This window comes from Tasmannia lanceolata, unplaced genomic scaffold, assembly GCF_043159265.1.
Source record: "Tasmannia lanceolata isolate RefF3 unplaced genomic scaffold, GAP_Taslan_0.1 ptg000029l, whole genome shotgun sequence".
Lineage (NCBI taxonomy): Eukaryota > Viridiplantae > Streptophyta > Magnoliopsida > Canellales > Winteraceae > Tasmannia > Tasmannia lanceolata.
Genome location: NW_027518706.1, coordinates 11,167,644 through 11,181,685, shown reverse-complemented (window position 1 = coordinate 11,181,685; position 14,042 = coordinate 11,167,644). Strand labels below are relative to the sequence as shown.

At 40.4% G+C, this 14,042-nt stretch overlaps 1 long non-coding RNA gene across 1 annotated transcript; it reads left to right on the top strand.

The window, feature by feature from the left end:
- Window positions 1–5,962: 5,962 nt before the first annotated feature.
- On the top strand, window positions 5,963–6,418 carry LOC143858922 (uncharacterized). The gene is made up of 3 exons (XR_013239088.1): window positions 5,963–6,066; window positions 6,151–6,245; window positions 6,344–6,418. It is a non-coding gene; the product is annotated as an uncharacterized LOC143858922 (long non-coding RNA).
- Window positions 6,419–14,042: the final 7,624 nt, after the last annotated feature.

Genomic DNA, 14,042 nt, shown 5'->3' with positions numbered 1-14,042 from the left:
GCTTTACTTGTTAATTGGAATGATTTTTTTTTTCAATTGGTCATTTTGACAATGGTTTAATTTTGTGTAAACAGAAGAACGGTAGAACGAAGAGCTTCTTTTATCTTACACGTCGACAGCTTTGTAAAGGATGCGGTATCATTTGAATACGTCGGCGGGAAGAAGTTGCCCGTAATTGTGGGTCGAAAAAAAATTATGAAAAAATTGGAAGCAATTAGGGGTTAAAACCAAACTTTAGGGCTCTAAACCATACAATTCTAAGAAATTAGGGGTTCAAACAAAACTTTACGACTTTAAACCATATATTTCTAAAAAACATAACCAAACTTTAGGGCTTTAAACCATAGATTTCTAAAAAAAATTAGGGTTTTAGTTGCTGATTTTCCAAACTGAAAGAGAGAGTACCAAACCTAACTTATTGGTTTGAGTCTAAACTGATTTGGGAAAATTATAGAGTTTTCTAAACTGATTTTCCATAATAGACAGTTTTCTCAACTAATTTGGGAAAATATAGGATTTTCTAAACTGAATTTCTAAACCAAACTTGGAGGTTTAAACCAATAATCTGTGAAAATTTTGAGAAAAATTAGGGGTTTAAACCAAACTTTAGGGCTTTAAACAATAGATTTCTAAAAAAATTAGGGGTTTAAACAACTGAGAGGGAGAGACTACCAACCTGTGAGAGGAGGTTCACTCAGAATAAGAGGATACCGGAGAGAGGTGCACGAACCTGCAGGGCATTATGACCCTCTAATGGACGGTTGGGATCATCCCATGAGAGAAAGAGGGCATTGTGGCCCTCTAATGGACGGTTGGGATCATCTCATGAGAGAGAGGGGCATTGTGACCCTCTAATAGACGGTTGGGATCATCCCATGAGAGAGAGGGGGCATTGTGGCCCTTTAATGGACAGTTGGGATCATCCCATGAGAGAGAGGGGGGCATTGGGGCCCTCTAATGGACGGTTGGGATCATCCCACGAGAGAGAGAGAGAGAGGGCATTGTGGCCCTCTAATGGACTGTTGGGATCATCCCATGAGAGAGAAAGAGAGAGGAATTGTGGCCCTCTAATAGACGGTTGGGATAAGAGAAAGAGAGAGGAATTGTGGCCCTCTAATAGACGGTTGGGATCATCCCATGAGAGAGAGGGGGGCATTGTGGCCCTTTAATGGACGGTTGGGATCATCCCATGAGCGAGAGAGAGAGGGGTATTGGGGCCCTCTAATGGACGGTTGGGATCATCCCACGAGAGAGAGAGAGAGAGAGAGAGAGAGAGAGAGGGGGGGGCATTGTGGCCCTCTAATGGACTGTTGGGATCATCCCATGAGAGAGAAAGAGAGAGGAATTGTGGCCCTCTAATTGATGGGTGGGATCATCCCATGAGAGAAAGAGAGAGAGAGAGAGAGAGAGAGAGAGAGAGGTGACGGTATTTTAAAAATGAGGGTATTTTTATCCTAAACCCTTGCAAACCAGTCACCATCACTCTAGATTGGTTATTTCCAAGTCTCCCCTCTTCATATGTCATAGTCAGTAGAAAGCCCTTTCATTTGATCATTTTCCCATTTTGTTTCAGTGGGGGATATAGGCTACTGATATTTGCACTACCATATTGCCAGCGACACAAACTCACCTTGTCTTTTCTTATTTAATTGGCTGCTGAGATCTGTTGATAGATGCTTAAACAATAAAAGACAATGTGAGTTCGTGTCATTATCAAAACATGGTAGTGCAAATCTTAATATCCAATAAATGAGAAAGGAAAAATTGTGAACTGGTGACAGAAAAATACGAAAATAGTATGGATCCTGTAAAACAACATACATAATCAGAGGTTCAACTTTTATCAAGTAACTTAGATTAAAACTGTAAAAATCAAATACACTTACATGTTTCGCCTTCACTTCACTCTTCTGACCTTTCACGTTGCTTTTCATCTTCTCACTTTTCACATCGCTTTTCATCTTCTGACCTTTCACGTTGCTTTTCATCTTCTCACTTTTCACATCGCTTTTCATCTTCTGACCTTTCACTTTGGTTTTCATCTTCTGACCTTTCACTTCAACTATCTTCTTCTCACCTCTATTTTTCATTTTTGCCTTCCCACCTTTCAATTTTATTTTCCCCTTACCACCTTTCATTTTAATCTCCTCATTCTTTAAACCCATTCCGGGCTTCCTATTACACTTTCGACTCCGGCTCTCATTTGCCTATTAACACAGTTAGAGAATAAAAGAGCATTCTATTGACTAACAATCTAAAACGAGAAAAAAAGGACTACACTTACACGCGTCTTCATTGTAGACTTTGCCTTCTCCCAATCGAACTATATAACTGTCACAAAAAAAGAACATAATTAATTGTAATGTAAGTTCATGTTTCTTAAAATGGGGTTCGCAACTCAAATATGTGATTCTCAAGTGTACAAACCATACCAAAAATTACTATATGAACAATGATCCAAAAGAGGATTGGCAACAATCTGAAAATGAGGATTATCAACCTCCCTTGAGGGGGTTTTCAACACTGGAGAAGGGGGATTATCAATCTCAGGAGGGGGTTCTCAACACTGGACAATGAGGATTATCAACCTCAACAGGGGGTTCTCAACAGAAGAGAAGGGGGATTATCAACCACAGGGGGTTCTCAACACACGAGAATGGGGATTATCAACCTCAATAGGGGGTTCCCAACACTGGCAATAGGGATTATCAACCTCCCTTCAGGGGTTTTCAACACTGGAGATGGGGGATTATCAACCTCAATAGGGGGTTTTTAACAGTGGAGAAGGAGGATTATCAATGTACCTAGAAAGGATTCTCAACATTGAAAGTGGGGGATTATCAGCCTGAAAAGGGGTTCCCAACACTGCAAATGGGACATTATGAACTACCTAGAGGGGGTTCTCAACACTGGCAATGGGGGATTATCAACATCCTAGAGAGGGTTACTAACACTGGAAATGAGGGGATTATCAATCTACCTGGAGGGGGTCCTCAACACTTAAATTGAGGGATTATGAACCTCAAAAGGGGGTCCCAACACTGGAAAAGGGGGGTCCCAACACTGGAAATGGATTATCAATACTGAAAAAGGGATATTATGAATCTCAAAAGGGGATTCTCAACACCGAGAATGAGAGATTATCGAAAGGGGGTTCTCCACAGTCAAAATCAAATAAAATAGGGAACAAAAAAACAATTTAAACCCTAGACGTGTAAAGACTTCCAAATACTGATAATGTAACAATACACCACAAAGCACAAAGGTAACATAATAGAACGAAACAAAAATGTAAAAAAATATGAAATACGACACCCTAACATACCTGCACGATGGGGATGGGGGAAAAATGAAGCCCACGCCGGAAAAAATGAATCCCTCGCCGGAAAAATGAAGCCCTCGCCGGAAAAATGAGGCCCTTGCCGGAGAAAAATGAACCCCTCGCCGGAATAAACTTGATAACGGAGGAGAGAGGTTCGGAATAATGCAGGAAACCGCACCACTCCAGAGAAAAATGAGAGATCTTCACGCCGGTCACACCTCACGCCGGAGAAGATGGGTTTCAAGTGAGGAGTAAAAGTAAAAAAAAAACCCTCTGTACAGTTAAAAACGAAGAGACAAAAAGCCTCTCTACAGTTAAAAAAAAACCCTCTGTACAATGGGTTTTTCGTTCTTAAGGGTATTTACGTAAAAGGCCATGTCAGAAAACGTATTTCGCCTAGAACAGAATCCACTAGAAGAGGCTGTCATGCATAAGCCTCTAATTAGAGCACTACACAGTAAGTGAGATCCAGCGACGAAGACATTCATGCTAGGAGGTATCGCAGTTCCATTTAGGGCTAGCGATGTTGCATTGGCTTTAGGCCTTACCCTTAGAGGGGAAAAAATTAATTTGGCGAGGGTTCCGTGGACGGACAAGAGTAAACCCACTCCTTTACTGCCTGGGTGGCCATTTCGTAAAGGATCTGTTCTGGCATCTGACCTTTCTGTGCAAATCAAGGCCTTAGTTGGTCTAGAGAACCAACCCTCCATAGAGACTTGTGTGAAATATGTCGTGCTACACCTATTCGCTACTGTGTTATTCACTCAGGCTGCACATCGGGCCGACCAGCTGTTTTGGCCCTATATCGATGATTTAGAGAAGATGTGCGACTATAACTGGGGGGAAGCAGTATACAATTGGTTACTCGAGTATTTAAACGCATCCGTCGCAGGGGGAAAATATCTTGGAGGTTGCTCCCTCACATTGCAGGTATCATGGCCTCTGCAATAGTTTGCCTTTTTATTTATCTTCCTATTAATAAAATATTAACAAAGTCTGTCTTGTGTGTGCAGGTGTGGCTTTTCGAGTACACGAAGTTGTGAATACCAAAAAATCCAGATGCCTGTCCACGTATTCTGAAGTGGAAGTCGAAAGGAAATGAAGCGAATAAGTACTATATGATTGAGCATGGGAAGATAGACAAATCTGAGGTGAGACCCTATCTACTAGATACCATTTTAGATAGTCTGTAATATTTTCTGATCTAACAACTTTCTCAAATCGTTAGGTAGTGGTGACATTGACGCCACGAGAGGACGAATTGCGGTACATTCCTGAGCAGGTATCGCAATGGACCTCTTTTTATATTATGTTTTATTTAACTTGGTAATGTTTACAAATTTTGTGTGTTGTATCCCTTATTTGTATATTAGGAAGCCGAGGAAGAAGGAATCGTTGGGCAGGGAGAACCATTAGGGCAGTCACCTACTATCCCAGCATTGATCGGCACACCTGCGTTTGAAGGAAGTGATACTGTAGTTGAGGAGGGTGGTCAGGAGGCCAGTGAGGATAGGAGGATAAAAAGAGAGTGGGAGAAGATAGGAGAGGCATGGGACAATATAAAAAAAGAGAGGGGACAGAATGAAGAGGAGAAGGAGAGGTTAAGAAGAGTCAGGGTGGAGATGGAGGCGGAGAAAGAGAATTTACGAATATAGATTGCAGCTGAGAGGAAAATTATACAGGAGTGGGAAGCGATGAGAAGACAGGAGGGAGACAAAGCTGAAATGGAGAAGGAAAAATTGAGAAAAGATGGGGAAAAAAGAAGAGAGTAGGAAGATATGGAGGTCATAAATGTGATGAATCAGGCTGAAGATGTTGGCTTCGTAAATGAAGCAGTTGTAACAGGAGCGTCAGATGTAGTTACCATTCTCGATAGCCCTGAGGGTAAAGCGAAGAGGAAGAGGATGAAAAAATTAGGAAGCATTGAGAGGAGAGTGAAAAATCAGAGAAGGGATACGAAACCAAGCGCAGCCAAGAGTAGCCCCTATACAGTACCCCCAGTGACAAAGAAAAAAAGTGAGAGGGCAACGAAGAAAGTAACACGGAGGCGAACTGATCTCATTGAGAAGTTGAAAAAACAAGAGCAAAGGCAAGTACACTTGTTTTCAATTAACCATTATTCAAAGTTAGATACTTGGTTCCTCTAACCTTTGTATATTTTTGCAGTCGTATTCTCATGACCGTTGATGGGGTAAAAGTCTTGGCCGAGGATCTCGAAACGTTGTGGAACCTTAAAGGAGTCCTCAGTGGCCAAGTAAGTGTCATTTTTTAAATTAAGTGTTGTCTTCAGTACCCATTGTTGAGGTAATTAAGAAATTTTTTTGAGTTGTAGGTGTTGGATGTATATGGGAAGTATTTGTGCGCCTCCAGCAATGCCTTGATTAGACGGATTGTATATATTCCTTCGTCAGTACATGTAAGAGGCTTTTTTGTAGCTATACATGTTACTTTACAACTTATCCATGATTTAGTGTTCCCACAAAATTCATTTCATTGTACAGGGATATAAGACTTCTGGGCGTGATTCAATGGATGATAAACATAAGTTGGAGTCCGATCGGTTGGCAAACGAGCTATTGCATCGTACAGTTGACCATATCCCGTCAGAAGATATTGGGATGCTTTTAATCCCATGCTGTTAAGACTTTCATTGGGCTCTTGTGCTTGTTGATATGGTGAATAAAAAGATGGTCGAGTTCAACTCAATGGAAGGGGACTCATTTCAGGAGCGAGCATCTCCCACTGTAAGTAAATTAACATCTTCCGTAACATTTAAAGTTACTTTCATATGTATAACACTCAATATTCCTTCGTTGTCTTAAATTCAGGTAGCATTAATGAAGGAATATTTGAAGGGCCGGGGTTGCAACATCGATGACTTTCCATATTCACAGATGGATGGCTTCCGAAAGCAGAACAATGGGTGGGTTCAAACTTAAAACTTTCGAATTTTTGTTAGTATTCCTATCTCATTCGTAGTTAGCTTAAAAGTAACTCAATTCAATGCATGCTTTTATACAGGGTTGATTGCGGCGCTTTTGTCCTAAAAGCGATTGAGCATCTCTACCATGGTCAACCACTGAACTTTGGGCCGACATACATTCCTGAATTTTGGCTACAACTCTGTGAGAGATTTTTACGAGGAGAGTTTGGGGACTGCACACTTATATAGGAACACCTTCTAATGTTGATGGATGTTTATTTTTTCTGATGATCAAACTTTATTTTTTAATGGAGATTGGCAGGGGATTTGTTAAATGGCAAGGGAAGTTGTTATGGTCTGTGTTTTTGTTTGTGAATGGGTGGAGAACTTGTAAATTGAAATAGGTTTAATGGAAGTGTCTTTGTGTTTGTGAATGGGTGGAGAACTTGGTTGGTGAAACAGGTTTTATGGAATTGTGAACTTCTTTATGAATGTGGAGAAGTTGTAAATGTAAGCAGGTTTTATGGAATTGTGAACTTGTTTATGAATGTGGAGAAGTTGTAAATGTAAGCAGGTTTTATGGAAGTGTATTTGTGTTTGTGTTTCAATTTGAATATTGGAACTTATAAATTTAAACAGGTTTTAGACATGTGTGTTTGTGTTTCTGAATGAGTAGGGAAGTAATAAATTAAAACATAATATGATATGTGTTTGTGTTTGTGAACAGAATATGAAGTGTGTTTGTATTTGTGTTTAAACAGGTTTTAGACATTTTCAATTCCAGCACCTTTACTCCCCTGGAAAAGGGTTGGTGACCCTTTTTCTGGGTTGGTAACCCACATTCCAAGGTCAATCACCCAAAAAAAGGGAGGTTGGTAACCTTAATTTACAAGTCTAGCAACTTTATTCCCCTGAAAAAGGGTTGGTGACCCTTTTTCTGGGTTGATAATCCACATTCCAAGGTTAATAACCCAAATTTTTCTGGGTTGGTAACCTTAAGTTCCAATTCCAGCAGCTTGACTCGGCTGGAAAAATGGTTGGTGACCCTTTTTCTGGGTTGATAACCCACATTCCAAGGTTAATAACCCAAATTTTTTGGGTTGGTAACCTTAAGTTCCAATTCCAGCAGCTTGACTCGGCTGGAAAAATGGTTGGTGACCCTTTTTCTGGGTTGATAACCCACATTCCAAGGTTAATAACCCAATTTTTTTTGGGTTGGTAACCTTAAGTTCCAATTCCAGCAGCTTTACTCGGTTGGAAAAATGGTTGGTGACCCTTTTTCGGGGTTGATAACCCACATTCAAAGGTTAATAACCCAAAATTTTCTGGGTTGGTAACCTTAAGTTCCAATTCCAGCAGCTTGACTCGGCTGGAAAAATGGTTGGTGACCCTCTTTCTGGGTTGATAACCCACATTCGAAGGTTAATAACCCAAAAAAAGGGAGGTTGGTAACCTTAAGTTCCAATTCCAGCAACTTGACTCGGCTGGAAAAATGGTTGGTGACCCTCTTTCTGGGTTGATAACCCACATTCGAAAGTTAATAACCCAAAAAAAGGGAGGTTGGTAACCTTAAGTTCCAATTCCAGCAACTTGACTCGGCTGGAAAAATGGTTGGTGACCCTCTTTCTGGGTTGATAACCCACATTCGAAGGTTAATAACCCAAAAAAAGGAGGTTGGTAACCTTAAGTTCCAATTCCAGTAACTTGACTCGGCTGGAAAAATGGTTGGTGACCCTCTTTCTGGGTTGATAACCCACATTCGAAGGTTAATAACCCAAAAAAGGGAGGTTGGTAACCTTAAGTTCCAATTCCAGTAACTTGACTCGGCTGGAAAAATGGTTGGTGACCCTCTTTCTGGGTTGATAACCCACATTCGAAGGTTAATAACCCAAAAAAAGGGAGGTTGGTAACCTTAAGTTCCAATTCCAACAACTTGACTCGGCTGGAAAAATGGTTGGTGACCCTTTTTCTGGGTTGATAACCCACATTCGAAGGTTAATAACCCCAAAAAAGGGAGGTTGGTAACCTTAAGTTCCAATTCCAGCAACTTGACTCGGCTGGAAAAATGGTTGGTGACCCTCTTTCTGGGTTGATAACCCACATTCGAAGGTTAATAACCCAAAAAAAGGGAGGTTGGTAACCTTAAGTTCCAATTCTAGCAACTTTACTCGGCTGGAAAAATGGTTGGTGACCCTCTTTCTGGGTTGATAACCCACATTCGAAGGTTAATAACCCAAAAAAAGGGAGGTTGGTAACCTTAAGTTCCAAGTCCAACAGCTTTACTCGGCTGGAAAAATGGTTGGTGACCCTTTCTCTCGGTTGATAACCCACATTCCAAGGTCAATGACCCAAAAAAATGGGCGGTTGGTAACCTTAATTTTCAAGTCCAGCAGCTTCACTCCTCGGACGAAAAAATGGTTGGTGACCCTTTTTTCGGTCGATCACCCACTTTCGAATGTTGGTAACCTCGTTTTTCTGGGTCGATAATCTGGATTTTGAATTCCAGTAGCTTTATCAACCAAGGGAATGGGTTGATGATCCAATTTTGAGTGTTGATAACCTCACTTCTGATTGCTTGATGACCTATTTTGGGGGAGTCGATAACCTAGATTTTTATTTCCAGTAGCTTTATCAACCTAGGGAATTGGTTGATAATCCTATTGTTTGTGCCGGTAATCCAATTCCGACTGTTGATAAGTCCCTTTTCATGGTTTAGATGTAGGAGAGCGACAATTAAATAGAGAACAAATAGCATATCTATATCCAAAAAAATTGTTTATGTATTGATGTTCCAATTACAACCATTCTTTACAAAATAACAAAAAAGAAGTCATCACAATATCTGAGAACATTCAAAAAATTCAATTACACCCTTACACAAAGAAGGGAGCTTGGCAAGGTACGCCGGACCTACTGAGTATGGGTGCAGAAGGCCCAATAGCAGTTTGGTCAACTTGTTGTCTTACCACGGGTGGTTCTTTGCAACTTCTTCTATTGTGGCAAGTTGTCGACATCGGGTGCATTTGTAATGTAATCCACCTTTCAATTCGCGATCAGTTCTTCTCGTACGCGGCCTTCCCGGTGGTCGCTTTGCAATCGGCAGTAATATTGTCATCAAGGATTCGGGATTTAATTCCCATTGGGTCCTGTCTAGTGTCGGGTGCAAAACTTCAGCGTACGTATCCCGATATCTCTCTACATGGAACCATTTCTCACAGTAATCGTATGCATCAAAATCTGTGATGCCAATGGCTGCCATGGCATGTCCACACGGGAGTCCAAATGTTTGGAATGCACGACAACTGCACGTGCAAAGTTCCAAGTTTACACCATCTGTTTGTTCAAGGGACCGAACTTCATATTCATGAACCCCAACTCGATAAGCTGTATACTGGCGGCTCTCTTCCCTCGCTAATGATATACGTTCTTCTGCGTAATGAGTCAACTTTGTTTGCCAACTATGACCCATTTTCTGACGCTTTTGAATGAAGTCTTTAGTCTGATGTCTACTGTGCTCTACCAATGATGCAATCGGCAATCTTCTCGCATCCTTCAGGACAGCATTAAAACACTCCAATCTATTTGTAGTCAATACATCATACCTATTCCCCTTAAAATAAAAACTAGCCCAGTGTTCGTTCGCAATGTCACTTATCCACTTATGTGCACATTCATTCCTCACATTAATCTTCTCCATTGTTTCTCTGAACACACTCTCTCTCAAAGTTCGTGCAGCTTTCCAAAACAATCTCTCAAGTAGAACATCTTTGAACTCGGATCGCAAATTGGCGACGAGGTGACGCATGCAATAACTATGATGAGAATTGGGAAATATATTAGGCACTGCCTGCAACAACCCCTTCTGTCGATCGGAGCATATGGTGAATATGTTCATCTCCGCTGGCAATACGTACTGCCTCAGCAACATAAAAAACCACCTCCAACTATCTTCGTTCTCCGTCTCAACAACCCCAAATGCTAATGGATATAAACCGTTGTTACCATCGACCCCGATTGCAATCAATAAGATTCCTAGATACTTCCCTCGTAGATGTGTCCCATCAACCAAAATTATAGGCCTCAGTGTTCGATGAAAAGACCGTATGCTAGGACCAAATGTCCAAAATAAGCGAACAAATCTATCATCTCCCCTAGGTCGTAAATCTCTGGCTCTGAAAACACGCATATAGCTGCCGGGATTTCTTCTCATCATCTGAACTGTAAGTGCAGGCAATATTCGATAAGAGTCCTCCACATTCCCACACTTAATCTCAAGTATGATGTTCATCGCGTTGTACGCCTTCCAATAGCTTATAATTATACCCCAATGCATCTTGATATATTCTCGTATGATCCTCGTCCTCACATCATCTGGGCAAGCAAATAAGCGCAAACATGTCTGAGCAACCCAAGCTGCTGTGACAAGAGGGTGATCATTCCCCCTTAATTTAGTTCTACACGTATGGTCGGGGACAAACGACTTCACTAACACACAGGTCATATGATTAGTACCCGTTATACGCCATTTGCAACCCTCTACCTTGCATCGAACGGCATACTTCTTAGGTGTTGACTTTGACTTCACGAACATAAACCTCTGCCGAATAGCGTACTCTTTGACAACCTTTTTGAAGTGTTGCATATTATGAAATATTGCCCCAACCGTTAACTGCTCAAATTGAAGATTATCAGTATCTACATCATGGGCCCCAACAAACATCCCATCTGCTTTCATTGGCCGACTACTGTTAGTCGGAACCGGTTGAGATCCCTCTCTGATAGGAGAAACCCTCTGATAGGAGAATCCGCACTGAAAGGCTGAACGCATGGACTAACACCGATATTTTCATAATCGTCATCATCATCATCCCCCTCCTCCTCCTCATCATCATCATCACTACCATCGTCATTATCATCATCATTTCTTTCTTCTTCTAAATTTAAACCCCTCACACAGAAACCGTCTTCAAAAACATTACTGAAGTCCACTTCAAGATCTCCCACATTTTGAAAGTCATCAATACCTCCACTAACATGGTTGCCATACAAATCACTTGCCAATGTTTCATTTAAGTCAATTTCAGACCTGCATAGTTCGGCAATATATAATCAAGTTGGATCCATATGAATTATAAATTGAAATATCGAAGTATTCAAACATTGCCAAAGAACTACAATACCTTATGACAGGTTCTGCTGGAGCACCTCTGATCTCTTCACTTACATATCTCCCATCAAATTCACTTTCGTAGTCTTTTTGCAAGTCCACTTCAAAACGAAGACGTTTTTGGGACGGAATCGAAGTAGAAGGAATGCTACGATTAAGAGAGGGTCTCCTAGTGCAAAGTTTGTTTGGGGGAAGCATTGACGAATTCAAGGAATTAATACATTTGTCATTTATGCTCTTAGTTATGTATATTATCACAGAATTGAACATGTATCTGTCAAACATCCTTAACATTGTTTGGAGGACATCATCATCATCGACGTCGATTAAAGTGACTATATATGGATCCACAACATATCGACATTTTATCGATAGTAAAACCTGCCTTTCTATAACACCAATCCTTCTTTGGATTGCAGCTTCAAATTCGTCGAAATTTATTCTGCGGCTGACAGATAACAATGTCTTCTTCCCTCCGACGTATTCCCAAGAATCATTATCCTTCAAATCTCCATCATAGTGTAAAAGAAGAGAAACCATTGTTTCGGACATTTTTATAAAATTCTAAATAGGGGTTCTAAACAGAGTTGTTGCTAAAAGGGGATCTTCATATCTTCTTCAGGAGTATTCAAGTATACACAATGGGTAACCAAGTTCATAAGTGGGGTTATGGACTCTAAAGGGGGTTTTACTACCTCAATGGGGGTTTGAAAGTCAGTCCACAAGGTGTTCTAAGAGATTATCAGCTACCTAATGGGGGATTCAAGTCCGTACGGAGGCTTCTGTAAAGGGTAATCAAGTTGCAAATTAGGGGTTTTCAACTCTCTACACAAGGGGGTTTTCAAGTTTCTAAAGGGATTACCAAGGACATAGAAGGGGAGTTACCAACAATGTACAAGGGCTTTTCAACACTCTCCAAAGGGGGTTACCAAGCCTCTCCGAAGTGTATCAAGTGTCAAAACAAGTTTATCAGGTAAATATATGAGACATACCAACAGCAAATAAGGGATTATCAAGTGCAAAAAATTGTGATTCATGTACAAAAGGGTTTACATAAACCATCTATATTCGAGTCATCAAACACTAATACCAACTTTATTAGTAGGGTACCAACTCTATAAGAAGAGTTTCAGAGATAATAGAAGCACAAGCCCTAAGTCACCATTTTAAAAGGGTTATAAGATAGGGTTATCAATCACAATAAAGATAGGGTTATCACACACAATACAGGGTTATTATCACACACTAAAGACAGGGTTCAAACGCATTAATGGAAGCACTAATCCTAAGAGAGTAGATAAGCTACTAACCTTCACTTACCCTTCGTGGGTTTCAGGCGTTAATGGAGAAATTTGCAAGAGGTTGGCGGTAAACTTTGGTAGGTGAAAAGTTACAGAGAGAAAAATCTAGTATAACGTGTTCTTTTTGCCATGAGGGGTATTTGGGTAAAAGGCCATGTCAGAAAAATGTGTTTTGACCTCCGTTCACAAACTTTCAAAAGGGTGTCACCCATTCACTATTTTCGTATTTTTGTTTGACAATTTTTCCAATGAGAAATAAGAAAGGAATAAAAGCGCAAAAAAAGCCGTTTCCCGGCAAGCCCACAGCAAGCCCTAAAAGAGAGAGAGAGAGAGAGAGAGAGAGAGAGAGAGAGAGATGGAATCGCCGGATTCGTCATACATGTCTTCTCCGGAGATGGCTCCAAAGAGATCTTCATCAACATCTCTACGCAACCCTAAATCTCCAACCTCAGGTTTGAACAAATCAAAAACTCAGATCTTGCCCTAAACACAAATCACTAATTAACTATTTTATTCTCTGTTTTGACCAAATGTTTGTAAATAGTTTTCGCAATCCTCCTACTTTTGATTTGGTATCTAGAAACCTTGTTTAATTGTTCTGATTTTTCGCGAATAGGAGCGCTTGATCTGGACATTTGGTTGTTGTTACGTGCTTATTTCGGTCCCACGTTGGCTGAAATAAATTGGTTGAGATATTTGTTATTTTGAGATTTGCTTTGTAGTTATTTAGTTAGTTAGGAGTCTTAGATTAGGGATTTTTAATAAATAACTTGTACGCATCCTTTCTTTGTTCAATGAGAATTTTACCCCAAAATAATGTTTTTTGTACAGAAAAGAGGAATGACCCTTCCCTCAAAGTGGGTCATCAACCGTGTTGGGAACCGATTTGGGTTCGTAACAGTTGTAGAAAATTTAGTCATTAGTTTATTGATCTGATTTATTGAAATTTGTTGGCATTTGGATGAAGGATTGGAAAATTTAGGGTTTTTTATTTCAAGAAAGGGCAAAGTGAGATTAGCTTAGGGTCTGTTTGGATAAAGGTAGTTACCATGTAGATTAGTGGTATAAGTAGTTATAGAATTTACCTTGTAGAATAGTGATAAGTAGTGTTTGGTTTCCAACCTCGTAGAGGGAGCGGGTGTCATTACCAATATAGAAAAAGAAGAGAGAGAGAAGGAAGAGAGAGAAATAGAGAAAACGAAATTTCCCAAGCCAAATTCCTTTTATGAGAAATTTGGCTTGGAAATTATATGGAGAGGACATTGATGTCACGTCACCGGACATGCAATTATTACTTCTGAAACTTGTTTGGTAGTCTCAAAGGATTTC